The sequence below is a fragment of the Trifolium pratense genome, linkage group LG7, assembly GCF_020283565.1.
Source record: "Trifolium pratense cultivar HEN17-A07 linkage group LG7, ARS_RC_1.1, whole genome shotgun sequence".
NCBI classification, from domain to species: Eukaryota; Viridiplantae; Streptophyta; class Magnoliopsida; order Fabales; family Fabaceae; genus Trifolium; species Trifolium pratense.
The window spans coordinates 25,885,183-25,897,921 of NC_060065.1; the positions used below are offsets into that span (position 1 = coordinate 25,885,183).

The 12,739-nt window shown below is 39.0% G+C and overlaps 1 non-coding gene across 1 annotated transcript; it reads left to right on the top strand.

The window, feature by feature from the left end:
• The first annotated feature begins 11,468 nt into the window (after positions 1 to 11,468).
• On the top strand, positions 11,469 to 11,575 carry LOC123900269. Its single transcript, XR_006805915.1, has one exon. It is a non-coding gene; the product is annotated as a small nucleolar RNA R71 (small nucleolar RNA).
• Positions 11,576 to 12,739: the final 1,164 nt, after the last annotated feature.

Below are 12,739 nucleotides of genomic sequence, written 5' to 3' on the forward strand. Positions count from 1 at the left end.
ATCTGAAGCTTAGATAGCTTTACTTTAGATGTTCCTTCATGAGCCTTTCTCAGAATTTCCCAGGCATGCTTGGCAGTAATACATCTCTTTACAAGCCTGAACATGTTAGCATCCACACCATTGAAAATTGCATACAAGGCTTTGGAGTTGCCAAGTGCCAGATCATCCTCATCTTTTGTCCATTCATCATTTGGCTTCTTAACATCAGTTTTATTACCATCTTTGTCAAGAACCATTGGTGGTTCCCATCCACGTAATACAGCCTTCCATGTCCTGCTGTCAATTGATTTAATGAAAGCCTCCATTTTGGATTTCCAATAATCATAGTTCTCAGGACCTGTCAGTAAGGGGGGTTTAGACACTGACCCTCCTTCTTTATCCATTGTACCAGAAAGTACTCTCCCTGGAGCTCACCCAAAATAACAGAACAGGGTGCCTGCTCTGATACCAATTGAAATTCTGGTATCACTAGAATGATGTTACCGAAGATGTCCCAACAACTACTTTATGATAAATGTTGTTTTCTATTGTTGGCACATCTTACATAACATATAAAATACTGACAGAAAATAAATAAAGTGCACAAGTAATTGTTAACCCAGTTCAGCCAACTGCCTACTCTGGGGGATACCAATCCAGGAAGGAAATCCACTAATAGCTCTAGTTACTAAGACCTCCAGCAAACCCTAGGATTTACGCCTTAAACTAAGACCTCCAGCAAACCCCTGGTTTACGCCTTATAACCTCGACACTACTCATGCAACTTCTGCCTAGGAACTCCTAGACATGAGATCCCATCTCACTTCCACTCACACAACACAACCTGTGTTGATTATACAATGTTAGGAATGATGTGGCGACAACTTGCCAAGACAACACTTCACTTTTGCTTAAAAGCTTCAAGTGAATCACACACGGTAAACTCCGTACTTCAAAGCTTAGGAGTAACCTTAAAATAATAAACTTACTTCTTAACTCGTGTTATAGAATCCACAAGCAAGAATTACAATCAAACAATAAAAGACTCAACAAAGACTCAATATGTGAACTAATATTTTTCAATGAGATACTTAGTCTTGAGCTTGGTCTTCGTATATATAATGATTAAGCACGCTCCTCTTTCTTCACAAATGCTCAGACGCTCCTTGAGAATCATAAAGGATGATCTGATTCTCTTTTGATCTTCATCAAGAATGTATAGAAACTTTCCAAAAGTGTTTAAGGACTTTATAGGATAATTGTGATCATACCGTTGTACCATTAAGTCTTATCTTATCCTTAAAATTCCTGAACAGATCAAATCTCCATTGAGCGTGCTCTTTAAGTGGATTTCCATAAATAGCAGATGCTCTCATAAATGCGCGAGATTTCCTTGAATAAATATGATGTTGTAACATGTTTTCCAACATCTTGTTAGTATATTTGTTTTAGCAAAATTAAGCCAATTCAAATATCCAACAGAATGCTTAAACACTTAAAATCTAAAAATTAATTTGCTCTGAACTCTGTAAAAATATGGCTTTTTTTTCTCCCTCCGGTTAACAGAGTTAGACTCTCTTATTTATAGGCGAACGTTTGCAACAGCTTTTCCTCCAATTCATTCGGGATTCAGTTGAGAGTCGTGTGGCGTAAGAGTAGGAATGGATGATCGTGACAAATCTCTTTCTAAAAAATAGGAACGGCCAGCGCCTTTTTTTGTTGTGACTGGTACCTTGTTGCTTAGTGGCTGGCGCCACTTGCTTAGTGGCTGACTTAGTGTAAATGTGCCAAGCTGGCGCCTTGTGACTCATGGCCAGCACCTTATAACTCAAGGCCAGCGCCTTGTGTTGTGTGGCTTGTGCCTTTTCAAGGCCAACGCCTTACACAAGGTGGCTAGCGCCACTTTTTGATGGTAGTTGCCTTGTTTCTTTGATATTTTGCTCATTCTTGGTGCATCTGTAGTTTCATAAAAAAAATAATAATTATTTTATTTTATTAGCATAAATTAGACAAAATATTAAAATACTTAGGGAAATAATATTAATAAAATAGTGCATTTTTCGGTGTTATCAAACTCCCCTAAACTTGAACCATTGCTTGTCCTCAAGCAAAAAGATATATCATTTAGTGATAGAGAAAACATGACATAAGACGTCCCTTTAGTCACCTATTTTAATCTTGACCAAATAAAACAAGTAAGTTCATTCATCACACTAAAGATATCATAAAAACACAAATCACATACGATCATGAATTTCTTCCTTATATAGACCGTTCCGAACTATTTTGCCAATCCCGAACTTAACTTTAATCTCATATTTCTTCATCCCTTTTAAACCTTTGGTAATCACATTAAGCCCGTTATCTATTCACACACACATGGTAGTGAGTCTGTTAGTGATTATGATCCGATTCTTTTTCATATTATTTATTGCCCTTTTTGACATAGGATAGCTTTATATCTTAGAGGTGATTCGCAGTTGGGCTAAATGACCGGGTGAGGGTCACCTGACTTAGAATGCGTAGTCCCCTTTTCAGATTTATACTACCTTTGTTATTATTTATCATCATCATTTTTTCGAAATCATTCACTTATATTCGTCGACTCTACCACTTAGATAGTGATCTTAGATGGTGCCGACTACCTAATGGTTTACTCAAGGATTAGTAAAGTCAAGAAATTTAAGCTCGGGTAAGGCAAATATCAAAATTGATCTACATAATTAAGAAATTTATGGTGTTGAAATGATATAGCTAGTATGAAAATATGCTCACAACTTAATTTTGTCAGTGACTTTTGGAAAATCAAAATTGTATTGCTTCTCAAAATTTTTGTTATGGCTCAAGATTTTGGAAAAAATTTAAAATAACCCGAAAAAAAAAATTATTTGCAAAAAGGAAAATTAGACTAAAATAAAATTAGACTGAAAAGTAGAAAATAAAAACAGTAAAGTCCTCCCCTAAACTTAAATCCAACATTGTCCCCAATGTTATGACTTAAAAGAAGGAGAGGAACGTGAAACCTGGGATTATTATCAAGTCACGGTGGAGGTTGTTGGTATCTTTGAAAGTTGTCAAACTGCATCCTTAATTCGCTTATGCCATAAATGACGCGATCAAGTTGTTGTTGACGTTGTGCCTCCGCCGTATCCCATTGGTCAAAACGGCCCTGAATTTGTTGTTGATTTTGGAGAATTTGATTTTGTTGAATTTGCATTGCGTTAATTTGTCCCATCATCTCCGTTTGTTGTTGATGCATGGCATAAAAGAGGCTGTCGCGCTCGTCCATGGTGTTTTGGCGAGATGATGAACTACCTGCAAAAGTGTTAGGAAAATATGTGGTGTGTGCAGGTGGGACAAAATTGTGGCTCCCACCAGCGGCAACATCATCAGTAATGTGCGTGGGAGCCTGATCAGGCATGGGCTCGTCATTAGTATTATAAAGGAGGTTTGCAGGAACCCGAACATCAGTGCGGTCTGGATTTGGAAGAGTGAAATTAGGACACTGTATTATTAATTAACAGATTAAAACCTCCACTTCTACGTTCCTTAATCAATTTCATGCTCTTGACCATGTTAAGATCAAGGTAAAATGGACGCATAGGTGGAAGAGGGACGAACTCGTCTTTGTGTCCGAGGAGTTTAGCTAGTGTTGTAAGTAAACCTCCAAACATGATGTCGCCCTTCTTAGTAATATATGATCGCATATGGGAGAGCATGAAAGAAACAGCATGTATTCGAATATTATTAAAAATGGCATAGATAAAGAAAAGCTCTTTGGCATTGATTTTGTTAGAATTTAGCCGTCCGAAAATAGTATAAGCTAGTAGTTGTCGAAAATATCGGATGGCGGGATTGTGAATGGAGGAGGCGGCATTACCTTCAAAACCCTCCATGTTTTTTCCCGTTATAGATTGCCAAAATGAGCTAGCATTTTCTACCCATTGCTCGTTGTCGGGAATTTTATATGTGACACCATCGCCATAAGGAATACGTAAAAGATTAGCAATTTGATCATAGGTCATTTCGTATTCCTTATTAAACATGCGAAAACGAGCAATGCCATTTGGACTGTCAGGATTTTTTAAAATAAGAGAGCTTAGAAATTCTATTGTCAGTGGAAAGTAAGCAGCATTTCTTTGGTTTACAAAGAAATTTAAGTTGAGAGTATCAAGCATGTATTTCACACTGTCATAGAGTCCTAAACTTCTTAAACAATCAACATCAGCATACCTTGTGGGAACAAATTCCCTAGTGGAGAGAGCCATAAAGGTTTGATATTGTTTAGCTCCTTCTGTTCCCTTCCTATACTTGAGTTGGTAAGGCTCTTGGTTTGCCATTGAGACTTTAATGTAGTGTGAATATGAGAAGAGAAAATATTAAGTTATACTGATGTAGTAAGTTAGTCGAAGTGGTGAGTTGGTTGTGTGTTGAGTAGCGTGTCTTTATAGAAGCATTGATGTTCAAGTTGGTCAAAAATGAATAAGTGGGTAATTGTAATTGTCAGGCATCTCATAATGGTTTCATATGAAAGTGTTTTCAAACTAATGGCATGCATGACAAGTAGATAGTGATGACTATTGCATGCATTTGTCCACTCACATGTGTACTTGTTTTGACCAAATAATTTATTATTGCATGCATTGGATACTAAGTAGAAAATGGTTTGTATCAATATACATTGTTTTTGCGTCAGCTATGTTTTTAATACATGGTAAGGCGCTGGCCTTCTCAAGAAGGGCGCTGGCCTTATGTTTTGCAAAGGGGAAGTGGCCAGCGCCATTTGTTGTGTGGCTGGTCACTCTTAATTGTGATACATTATTATATAGTGTGCATGAAAATACATGTTGTACGTAGTATATATGTATCACTAGCCACATGTGATGATACTTAGCATGCATTTGATAAAAGTTTTGCACAAAGGTATTCATAAAATAGATATAGGTGCAAGGCATGCAGAGGGAATCTCTGGCTCTAGGCCTTTCAACATTTCAATCACATGTTTTGGCATTTGGTTGTTTGGATTATGCATATAGGGAATACTTGTACCTTGACCAAAATAATTTTTACATAAAAATAAATGAATATATATATCGCAGATGAAGGAAAATAATCTGCAAGGATAATAAATTCTTTGGTATGTGAAGATAAAATAGTTGAATAATAAAGTTAGAACTAGCGTAAATATAACGATAAGTTTTGATGCAAAGCGAGAATTTATTTAAAATTTAGAAAGTGATGCAATATTTGATGTTCATGCGATGTAAAGTTCGTTGCGAAATAAAAATAGAAATTTGCAATAAAAGTTTTGTGATCAGCCACTTGGTTGTGGCGCAGCGGGAGGCAGTTGAATGGCGCGTATCTGGTCCGAGTATTGATCGAACTGTCCTATGACCAGGTCCATGAATCTATGGAAGTCTCCCTTTAGAGTAGCGAGATCTGCGCGAAGAGTTTCAAGTTCATACTGAATGTCTGCGATGGCCGCTCCGTAGTCAGGTGGTGGCACTGAGGTAGAAGCAGCTGTTTGGGCAGGTGATGGAGGGGCAGGTGAATAAATGAAAAGTGGGGTGGGGGGTTTTGGATCATTAATAATGTGGTAGTATGGTGGTGTCTCAGGGTCTGTTTCATCTTGTCCTTCCAAGTTGTAGAGCCAGTTCTTTTTATCGTGGACACTAGTTTTGTCATAATAAGGCAAGGTAAACTCATGAACAGGCTCAAGGTTAACCAACAGTTGGAAGGTATCAGGGCCAAGGTTTCCGATTAGGTGATTGTTAAAACAGAACTGAATACCCATAGGTTCTACTCCTACAGAGAGGGTGATCTGTGATAGTGGGGTATACAGGTCTAGGGCCCTAGCTATGATGGTGACAAAACCACCAGTACCTATGCGGCGAGTTTGGTCTTGGGTGAATTTGGCTAGGCTGTCAAGTAGGAAGGCTGCAGCATTTAGTGGTCGACCTTGGGATCCACAGAACATTATGAAAAGTTCTTCCCTACTGACGGTTGTGACGTTGGGGGGTTTTCCGAAAAAGGTGTGGGCAATAATCATGTGGAAATATCTTATTGCCGGGTTATGGATGGCTGTGCTTAGTCTTTCGTCAGGGGGTGAGTTAGGGTTGCTTGCTATGCTGCCCCAGTATTGTTGAAGCATGCTTTCCATATAGGTATCATCTTGTATCTCAGTGAAAGCATCTGGGCCACAAGCTACTCCTAAGTACTCGGCTATCTCTTGGGTTGTAAGACGGTAGGTTTTTCCAAACAGTCTGAAACTAACTAGGCCTCCATGTGTGGAATTTCCACGAGTCGGCTCATACCTAAATGCACTTAGGAATTCTAGAGTAAGATTACGGTAGGTGGGTGGGTTGGAGAAGATGAAGCGGTCCCAACCTAGCTGGTTGATTAAGAACCTTACACTCTCAGAGATACCTAAAGCAACTAAGGCGTGATTGTCTGGAAAAACATGGAACGATGTCACTCGGTGGGAAAGGTCTTCGTAACGCTGCTTCTGTGTGGCGCTTCTGAACTTAACTATCATTTTGTCCTCCATTTCGTTTTTTCTTTTTCTTAAAATTAATTCAGTATCTGCTATTTTCAGTAAGAGAAAACAATCATACAAGTTAGTGCTGATCAACAAAAAATAAAAAATAAAGCATATGAAAAATGGAAAATACACATATGGGTTGCCTCCCATGCAGCGCTTCGTTTAATGTCGGTAGCTCGACAGTAATCCGGTCAACGTCTAGGTTTCAGGTGGGAGATCATCTAACTTTAAACTTGAGTAGTGATCTCCGTCATTGGGGAAATAGTAGTGTTTTAAACGCTGTCCATTAACAATGAATGTTGCGTTTGATTTACTCTTGATTTCTACGGCCCCATTTTTAAAGACTTTAGTTATTTTAAACGGTCCTGACCATCTGGAACGAAGTTTTCCAGGAAATAGCCTTAGCCTAGAGTTGAAGAGGAGTACGAGTTCTCCTTCCTTGAATTCTTTCCTTAGTATGTGCCCGTCATGCCATTTTTTAGTTCTTTCTTTATAAATCTTGGCATTTTCGTAAGCATCTAGCCTAAGTTCATCTAGCTCGTTTAGTTCTAGCATTCTTTTTGCTCCGGCAGCCTGATAGTCCGTGTTAAGATTTTTAATTGCCCAATAGGCTCTATGTTCTAATTCTACCGGCAAATGGCAAGATTTTCCGTAGATGAGTTTAAATGGAGTTGTCCCTATGGGTGTCTTATAGGCGGTTCGATATGCCCAAAGTGCATCATCCAGTTTGGTGGCCCAATCCTTTCTAGAAGTGGATACGGTTTTTTCTAGGATTGTTTTGATTTCTCTATTAGAGATCTCTACTTGGCCACTTGTTTGTGGGTGATATGGGGTTGCAATTCTATGTCTCGCTCCATATTTTTTTAATAAGTTTTCTAACTGTTTGGATATAAAGTGAGAGCCGTCGTCGCTTATGACTAACCGGGGGACTCCAAATCTAGGGAAAATAATTTTCTTAAACAACTTAACGACTACTCGTGTATCATTAGTGGGAGAGGCGATTGCCTCTATCCATTTTGACACGTAATCTACTGCTACGAGTATGAACTTGTTACCTGATGAGGATGGAAAGGGTCCCATAAAATCTATACCCCAAACGTCGAAGATTTCTACTTCAAGGATGTTTGTGAGTGGCATTTCGTTTCTTCTTGAGATGTTTCCCGTACGCTGACATTGGTCACATTTTGCAATAAACGCGTGAACATCTCTAAAAAGGTTAGGCCAATAGAGACCGGCTTGTAGGATTTTATAAGCGGTTTTAGAAGTGCTTGCATGCCCTCCATAAGGTGAGGCGTGACAATGGGTAATGACACTCTCCATTTCTTCTTCCGGGACGCATCGACGAAAAATTCCGTCGGCGCCTCTTTTAAATAAAAGGGGCTCGTCCCAATAAAATTGTTTAACATCATGGAAGAATTTCTTCTTTTGTTGATAAGATAATTCAGGTGGCATTATTCCGGCAGCTATGTAGTTAACATAATCAGCGTACCAGGGGGCTGTAGTTTGGACTAGAATGGTTTCTATTTTCTCATCGCGAGCTTTTTCTTTGTTGAAGGAAAAATCTAATTGGGCGATCAGTCTATCACAAGGGAAGTCATCGTTAATTGGGATATGTTCTTCCCTAATATCATCTATTCTAGACAGGTGGTCTGCTACCGTATTTTCTATGCCTTTCTTGTCTTTGATTTCTAGGTCGAACTCTTGTAGCAGCAGTATCCATCTTAGAAGTCTTGGTTTTGCATCTTTCTTACTCATAAGATATCGGATTGCTGCGTGATCGGTGTAAATGATGATTTTAGATCCTACCAAATATGAGCGGAATTTGTCGATTGCAAATACGACAGCTAAGAGTTCTTTTTCGGTGGTAGCATAGTTTAGTTGTGCCGCGTCTAGAGTTCTACTTGCATAGTAGATAGCGTGTAGCTTTTTATCCTTTCTTTGTCCTAGAACGGCTCCTACGGCGTAATCGCTGGCGTCACACATAATCTCGAATGGTTCACTCCAATCAGGAGGTTGCATTATAGGTGCGGAAATCAAGGCTTGCTTGAGGTGTTGGAATGCTTCCATACATTTGTCGTCGAAGATGAATTCGGCTTCTTTCATTAAAAGGCCTGTTAAGGGTTTAGTTATTTTAGAGAAGTCTTTTATGAATCTACGATAAAAACCTGCGTGTCCTAAAAAACTTCTTATGTCCCTAATGGTTTTTGGAGGTTGAAGGTTTTCTATTACTTCAATTTTAGCTTTGTCCACTTCTATTCCTCTATTAGAAACTATATGTCCTAAGACTAGTCCTTCACGAACCATGAAATGACATTTCTCCCAATTGAGTACTAGGTTGACTTTAACACATCTTTGTAATACCAATTCTAAATTAGCGAGACATCCTTCAAAACTTTCCCCATACACAGAAAAATCATCCATGAATACTTCCATGATATTGTTTATAAAATCTGCGAATATCGCCATCATACATCGTTGGAAGGTTGCAGGGGCGTTACATAATCCAAAAGGCATACGTCTATAGGCAAAGGTACCTACAGGGCATGTGAAGGTGGTCTTTTCTTGGTCGTCGGGGTGTATCGGGATTTGGAAAAATCCAGAGTATCCGTCTAAATAACAAAAATAGGAGTGTTTAGCTAGACGCTCGAGCATTTGGTCAATGAACGGTAAAGGAAAATTATCTTTCCGAGTGGCTTTGTTTAATTTTCTATAGTCGATGCACATTCTATATCCTGATTCCACTCGCTTAGGTACAGATTCTCCCTTCTCATTTTTTACAACTGTTAGTCCTCCCTTCTTTGGTACTACATGAACAGGGCTGACCCACTTGCTATCAGATATTTGATATATTATGTCTGCGTCTAAGAGTTTCAGCACTTCTTTCTTAACTACTTCGCTTAAGATAGGGTTTATCCTTCTTTGGTGTTCTCTCGAAGCCTTTGCATCTTCCTCTAATAAGATTCGGTGCATGCACACAGAGGGACTAATTCCCTTTAAGTCTGAGATGTTGTAACCTAAGGCAGAAGGATATTTTCTTAAGACATCTAATAATTTTTCTGTTTTTATCGGGTCTAGGTCAGCGTTCACTATGACTGGGCGACTCAGATTTTCGTCTAGATATTCGTACCTAAGGTTCTTGGGTAATGGTTTGAGTTCTAGTGAGGATTGTTTAGGTTCAGGCACGAGGTTAGGTGCGAGCGGTGGATCTTTTATTGAACTATTGTCTACATCTATAGGATGTTTTAGGATCTCCGCTTCGTGAGGTAATTCTTTCTCTATTTCTTTGACACACTCATCAATTATGTCTATGGCATAGCAAGTGTCTTCGACAGCTGGTGTTTGCATGAATTTAGAAAGAATAAATTCAATTTTCTCTTCCCCTACTTCTAGTGTAAGTTTTCCTCGCTTAACGTCTATTATTGCTCCTGCAGTGGCTAGGAATGGTCTTCCTAAAAGGATTGGAATACATGAATCTTCCGTAATGTCCATTACTACAAAGTCGGTAGGGATATAAAGTTGGCCGATTTTTACTGGAATATTTTCTAGGATACCTACAGGGTATTTAACTGAACGGTCTGCTAGTTGAAGAGACATCCTAGTAGGTTTTAGATCACTCAATTTTAACTTTTTGCTGATTGAGAGGGGCATGAGACTAACACTTGCTCCTAAGTCGCATAGTGCCTTATCTATTACGTAGTTGCCTATTACGCAGGGAATTGAAAAACTTCCTGGGTCCTTAAGTTTAGGTGGCATTTTGTTTTGGAATATGGCACTGCATTCTTCGGTAAGTGCGACTGTACTATCCTCATCTAATTTCCTCTTGTTTGATAGAATTTCTTTAAGAAATTTTGAGTATGTTGGCATTTGCGTTATTGCTTCTGAGAAAGGTATGGTTATGTTTAGTTGCTTCAGAAGTTCTACAAATTTCTTAAAATGTCCTTCAGTTTTAGTCTTAGCTAATCTTTGAGGAAAAGGGATAGGTGTTTTGTAAACAGGTGGTGCAGCAGGTGTAAGCTTTTTGGTTGTCCCCTCCTTATCTCCTAATTGGGGATTTTCGGATTCTCTCTCAGGCTCTTTTGGTGGTTCACTACTCTCGGCTCCCTTGTTGGTTATCTTAGCGCTTTCTGAGTTTTTTACTCCAGAATCAGGTGGTCCTTGCAACTCCTTTCCACTTCTAGTGATTATAGCATGTATGGCATTCGCATGCCCTTTTGGGTTAGGCTCGGGTTGTCCTGGAAATGTGCCGGCTGGGGCGGCAATAGTTGCTTGTTGTTGTGCCACCTGGGAAATCTGTGTTTCTAGCATTTTGTTATGGGTGGCTAGGGCATCTACCTTAGTTGCTAATTGTTTTACCAATTCATTAGTGTGAATGTTTTGGTTTAAGAATTTTTCCATCATAATATCGAAGTTAGACTTCCTTGGTGGATAAGGTGCGGCTGGTTGTGCTCCTTGCTTTTGGTAACCTGGAGGTGCTTGAGTAGGATTGAGTGTATTATTTTTCCTATAAGATAAGTTAGGATGGTTCTTATAGCCAGAATTATAGTTATTGGACAGAGCGGCATAATGCACTTGGTCGAGTCCGGCTAATATAGAACAATCAGATGGTACGTGACCAGGGATTCCACATACTTCGCAATTTGGTTGGATTGCAGCTACGGTGGATGTGGTTGGCAGGGTTAAACTCTCCAACTTTTGAGTAAGGGCTTCTACTTTGGCGTTGACATGGTCTATGCCACTTACTTCGTATATACCGCCTTTTGTTTGGGATTTCTCTATAGCAGCGCGTTCGCTTCCCCATTGATAATGGTTTTGGGCCATGTTTTCTATAAGCTGGGTGGCTTCTTGGTATGGTTTATCCATCAGTGCTCCACCGGCGGCTGCATCTATGGTTAGTCTTGTGTTATAAAGCAGGCCATTATAGAAGGTATGGATTATGAGCCATTGTTCTAGACCGTGGTGTGGACAGAGTCTCATCATGTCCTTGTATCTTTCCCATGCTTCGAAAAGTGATTCTCCTTCTTTTTGCCTAAATCCGTTGATTTGGGCTCTTAGCATAGCTGTCTTGCTTGGCGGGAAATATCTGGCCAAGAATTGTTTCTTCAATTCGTTCCATGTAGTGATGGAGTTCGAAGGTAGAGCTTGGAGCCAAGCTCTAGCTCTATCTCTTAAAGAAAACGGGAAAAGACGGAGTCGTATTGCTTCGGGTTCGACACCATTGGCTTTGGTCGTGTCTGCGTACTGCACAAACACTGATAAATGGAGGTTAGGATCCTCCGTAGGGGAACCAGAGAACTGGTTTTGTTGCACGATTTGCAACAAAGCGGGTTTCAACTCGAAGTTTCTTGCTTCGATGTTAGGGGGCGCGATGCTCGAATGCGGTTCTTCTTCAGAAGGAACGGCGTAGTCCCTAAGAGGATGTGCGTTGTTAGCCATGGGTAAGAGGTTTTGAAGTTCGCGGATTCGACGTTTCAAATGAATAAAACGTTCTATTTCGGGTATAGGTTGTTGTAATGGTTCCTCGGAGTTACGAGTATTGGGCATACAACCTAAGAAAAAGGGTTTAAGGGTTTGCCTTAATCGTTACGGATTAAAAACTGTATAGCGAAAATTTGACTAAATTAGTCCCCGGCAACGACGCCAAAAACTTGTTGCGATTTTTCTGCAAGTGCACAGATGTATCGTGTAGTTATAAAAGATTATCGATCCCACAGAGACTATTCTTCAATATTTCGCTAATGTTTTTAATATAGTGTAAGGTTAAGGCTGAATATTAATTGGATTGGGGTTTTAAAAAATAATTAAAGTTTATTGGATAATAAGAATTAACTAAACTGGAATGTTACTTTTAGTAGCTTACTAGGGTTCAGTAATTAAATTGAGTTTTTGGGAAAAAGGGTACTTTTCAACAAATTGATATTGATTTAAAGATACGCGTCTCACACTCTCGCGCTATTGAGTTATATCGTATAAAAATAAGATAAATGTTTAACTGTCACTGTTTCATTTACTTATAAAATACTATTTGAAAATCAATATAATTAATTAGAAAAGAATCTAGTTTTCACAAAACTGTATTAGTTTAAAAATATAGATCTCACGCTGTCGCGCTATTGAACTGATATTATATTTAAATAAATCAACGCTTCACTCTCGCTCTCACATTTATTTATAAAAATATTTTTTGAAAACTAATAAGATTTAATTAACTTTAAAGAGCTG